Consider the following 4,498-nt stretch of genomic DNA (forward strand, 5'->3'; position numbering starts at 1 on the left):
ATATATCCTGAGTTGTGTAGACTGGGTCCAAGTTGCCCAAGTTTCACCATGTTTGGATTTTACACTCAGAAAAACAATGTAAATAAATAAATAAAAAACATGACTGAGCAAACAAGCTTAGAGTTATTTATTGTATGCAATAAAAAAATTACACATTTCTGTTTGTGTTTTCCTTTTTTTTTTTTTTCCCTCCCATGGGCATTAGTTTACACCGCATGCCAAGCATTCAGCATTCTTGCTTTACATCTTGTTTTTTGCTGTTTTCCCTGGTTACCAAATGTGTTCCGTGTGAGATGAATTTGCTGGTTTCCTTTGGCGATGTGTTTCTCTGACAATAAAGGAAACAGACGACAAACAATGCAGAGTGTACACACAGATTTAAAAAAGAAACACAAGCGTTCACAAATGGTCAAAGAGTATGTTGTTAGTAAGCATGTTTTTTTTAAACTTCCATGACAATTGCCCTGAAAATCACAGGTTGTTGAGTGGGGAAAACAGCAAACACTGGAAGAGAAAATAGCTGGCAATCCTCTTCAACATTTGCATGCACAGCTCGGTCACTTAAGCAAATGTTTCACTACAAACAAGCAATCTTCACATGTTATACGTGCAACCAGAAGTCTGTGTTGTCATTAGGTGTTGTGATATGTTACACTTTGGTGGCTAGTAATCAGCAACAATCTCAAATCTACGCTCGGCAAAACGCAGATTCTAAAGTCATCTACCTGGAAGTTTCAGCAGAGGCACTCTAACGGGAAGAGGAGATGCTGCTCATGGCTTAAGAAGTGATGTTGCCAGGCAGGGGTGCCAGTAAGGCTAAAAACTAATGCTGAGGATGGCAAACTACCGACACCCTCTCTCTTTCTGTCGAACATCTGCTCTTTGGACAACAAGATGGATTTGCTTCGTCTGAGGGTGGGTGCCTCAGAAAAGATGAGGAAACGTGTGGTGCTTTGTCTCATGGAATCATGGCTTAACAGCGACATGTTGGACTCAGCGTTCCACCGGGACGCCAGACTTTTTTCCAAGTGGATCGCTGCAGCGAGCTAACGGGGAAATTACGGGGAGACGGAGTATGCATTTACGTGAGTAAAAGCTGGTGCACAAACTGTACTCTGATAAACAGCTCATGCTCCAAGGCTTTGGAGCAACCAACAGTGAAATGTCGACCACATTATCTACCCCACAACTTTCCAGCAGGGCTCTTAACAGTTGTTTACATAGCTCAGGATGCTAATGCCACAAACACCCTACAGGAGCTGTATGGTAATATTAGCTCACTGCAGAGCAAACACCTTGAGGTTCTTTACGTGGTGGCTACTGACTTTAATTACATAAATCTAAAGGACTGCCTGCCATGATTTTATCAGCATGTGGCCATACCAACATGTGGAAACAACACGCTGGATCATGTCTACACAAACGTACGAGATGCATACAAAGCCAGACCCCGCCCCCACCTAGGACTCTCTGATCATATCTCCAGCTTCCTGGCCCTTGCTTACCTCCCCCCACTGAGACTCTCCAGACCAGTACAAAATAAAATTAAATCTTGGATGAAGAATCGTGACTCCATACTCAAAAACTGTTTCACATGCACAGACTGGCAGGTCTTCAGAGAAGCTGCTGAAAATGAGGGGGTGCTAAACCTGGACGAATACACATGCTTAGTCCTGGGGTAAATTACCAAATGTTCTGATGATGTCACCACCATCAAATATGTTAAGAATTACCCGAACAGGAAGCCCTGGCTGAATGCAGAGGTTCGCACCCTGCTGGAAGCCAGGAACACTACCTTCAGGTCTGGAATCTCACAGGAGCTGAGAAGGACAAGGAAAGAGCTGGTTGCTGGTATTAAGAGTGTGAAGGCCACATATGCACAGAGGATCCAGGGTCAATTCACCTCACATGACCCACAGAGCATGTGAAGGGACATTAAGTGTATAACAGATTATAAAGGCAGAAGTACATAATGCCCTAGAGACCCATCACTGCCTGATGCCCTTAACAGGTTCTATGCACACTTTGAAGACCCGAACAGACCATCAAGCACCAGACTCACCTCACTACCAGAAGAAGACTTTCTCAGCGTTAACTCAGCCGAAGTGAGGAGTACTTTCAGGAGGATTAATCCTCACAAAGCAACTGGCCCAGACTAGAACTCCGGGAAGGTGCTGAAAGACTGTGCCTATCAGCTATGCAAGATGCTGGCCGACATATTTAACTCATCACTCACCCTGGCAACAGTTACTACCTGCCTGAAAACTGCCAACATCTTCACAGTCCCAGTTCAGACTAGTCTGAATGACTATCAGCCAGTAGCCCTCACCCTGTTTGTAGCTAAATGCTTCGAAAAACTGTACATTAACATGAACATGAATATCAACAAGGATCCTTACAAGTAAGCATACCATGAGACTCAATCAAGAGAAGATGCCATCTCCTCTATGTTCCACACTGCATTCACCCACCTGGAGTAGAAGGACTCCTATGACCGTATGCTATTTGTGGACTTCATGTCTGCCTTCAATACCATGTTCCCCCAAACCCTGATGGACAAACTACTCACACTAGGACTAAGCTCCTTCATTTGCAACTGGGTCCTAGATTTCATAACAAACAGCCTGTGAGGATCCACAACTGCTCCTCCTCCACCATAACCCTCAGCACTGGCTCCCCTCAGTGCTGTGTACTGAGACCTCTCCTGTTCACTCTGTTCACGTATGACTGTACACCAACCCATTCAGGCTGTCATATTGTAAAGTTTGCAGATGATACAGCAATGGTGGGATGCATCACAAACAATGATGAGTCCAGTTACAGGTAGGAGGTGGAAAACCTGGAGAGCTGGTGCAGAAAGAACATCCTTCACATCAACGTGAATAAGACGAAGGAGATGGTTGTGGACTTAAGACAGAACAACACCTCCCCCCCCCCCCCAAAAAAAAAAAACAACAAACAAACAAAAAACATAAGAGGATCTTCAGTGGAAGTGGTCTCCAGCTACAAGTATTTGTGTGTGCACCTGAATGACAAACTCAACTGGGGCAACAACATTACCAGCCTGATCAAGAAAGCACAACAGAGACTCTACTTCATCAGGCATCTGAGGTGAGCTAGTCGGAGAATCTCAGTCCTCACCTCCTTCTACAGGTGTGCAGTGGAGAGCATCCTGTGTTCCAGCAGGCTGCACAGCTGCAGAAAGAAAAGCTTTGTACAGAGTGGTGAAGGCTGCACAGAAGTTTGTTGGAGTCAGTCTCCCCACCATCACAGACATCTACACCTCCAGATGCAGGAAGAGGGCCACCTGCATCATGAAGGAACCCACTCACCCAGCACACTTTTTGCTCTGCTTCCCTCAGGAAGGAGGTTGAGAAGTATTAAGTGTAGAACCACTAGACTGAGGAACAGCTTATACCCTGAGGCTGTTAGTCTCATGAATCTCTAACCAGTATAATCACTGTGAAAAATCACATCTTGATGCTGCTGATTTGTCTCATGCTGCTGTGTTCATTTGTTCTCATCTGCCAACACAGACTCATGTTTGTGCTGCTGTTTGGCATATAGTTTTTGATACTGCTAGTGCTTAGTGTATTTTTAGTTAACAATTCTCTTAGTTCATATCTTAGATCTTAGTACTGTTTTTATTTTACATTTTATTCTCTTGTTGGATGTAACTGGGACACTGTGTACACAATGTTGTTCTAACTCATGTACCACATGTGGTGCGTTTGACAAATGAAGAACCTTGAATCTTTGAATAGTGTCACCAGAGAAAGTTATAGGTTTAAATACATCTGTCTAAACTAGGGATGCACCGATCCACTTTTTTTTTTTAACTTCCGATCCAATCCCGATACCTAAATCTGGATATCGACCGATACCGATCCCGTTCCAAAATCATCATCATTATTAATTTTATGAGACTGTAATAATCTCCTCTCAAGTACAATTTGTACAAATATATGCATGCATGTCCAAAAAGGCAACTTGAGGTAAGTTTCATTAATATTGGATAAGTTTTAAAATTAGAATAAAATTCTGCTAACACAAAACAAGTTTGTTTGTGTTTTATTCCTAGCTTTAAAGTGGATATTAAAGTGATTAATTTAAGTTATTTAACGTTACTTTATACATATATATATATATATATATATATATATATATATTTTTTTTTTTTTTTTTTTTAAATAAGAGGCAGATATAAGAATTTTTTCTTCTTTTTGTACTCTTTTCATTCAATGTTTTCTTTTTGATGAATTTGTTTTGTTTATTTTGTTTCTTTCAAATGAATGAATAAATGAATTCAATAAAATTAAATTGTTATATGGCTTTAAACATCTGCTAAGTTCATGGCATAAACCAATAGACATGTTCCTGTTTTTAGTTATTTACATAACTTTATAATGTTTCTGTTTTATTTCATATTTTATACATATAAATATACTGGGACACTGTGTACACAATTTTGTTCTAACTCATGTACCACATGTGGTAT

Source organism: Nematolebias whitei, chromosome 1 (assembly GCF_014905685.2).
Source record: "Nematolebias whitei isolate Nwh7 chromosome 1, NemWhi1, whole genome shotgun sequence".
In the NCBI taxonomy this organism is placed as follows: Eukaryota; Metazoa; Chordata; class Actinopteri; order Cyprinodontiformes; family Rivulidae; genus Nematolebias; species Nematolebias whitei.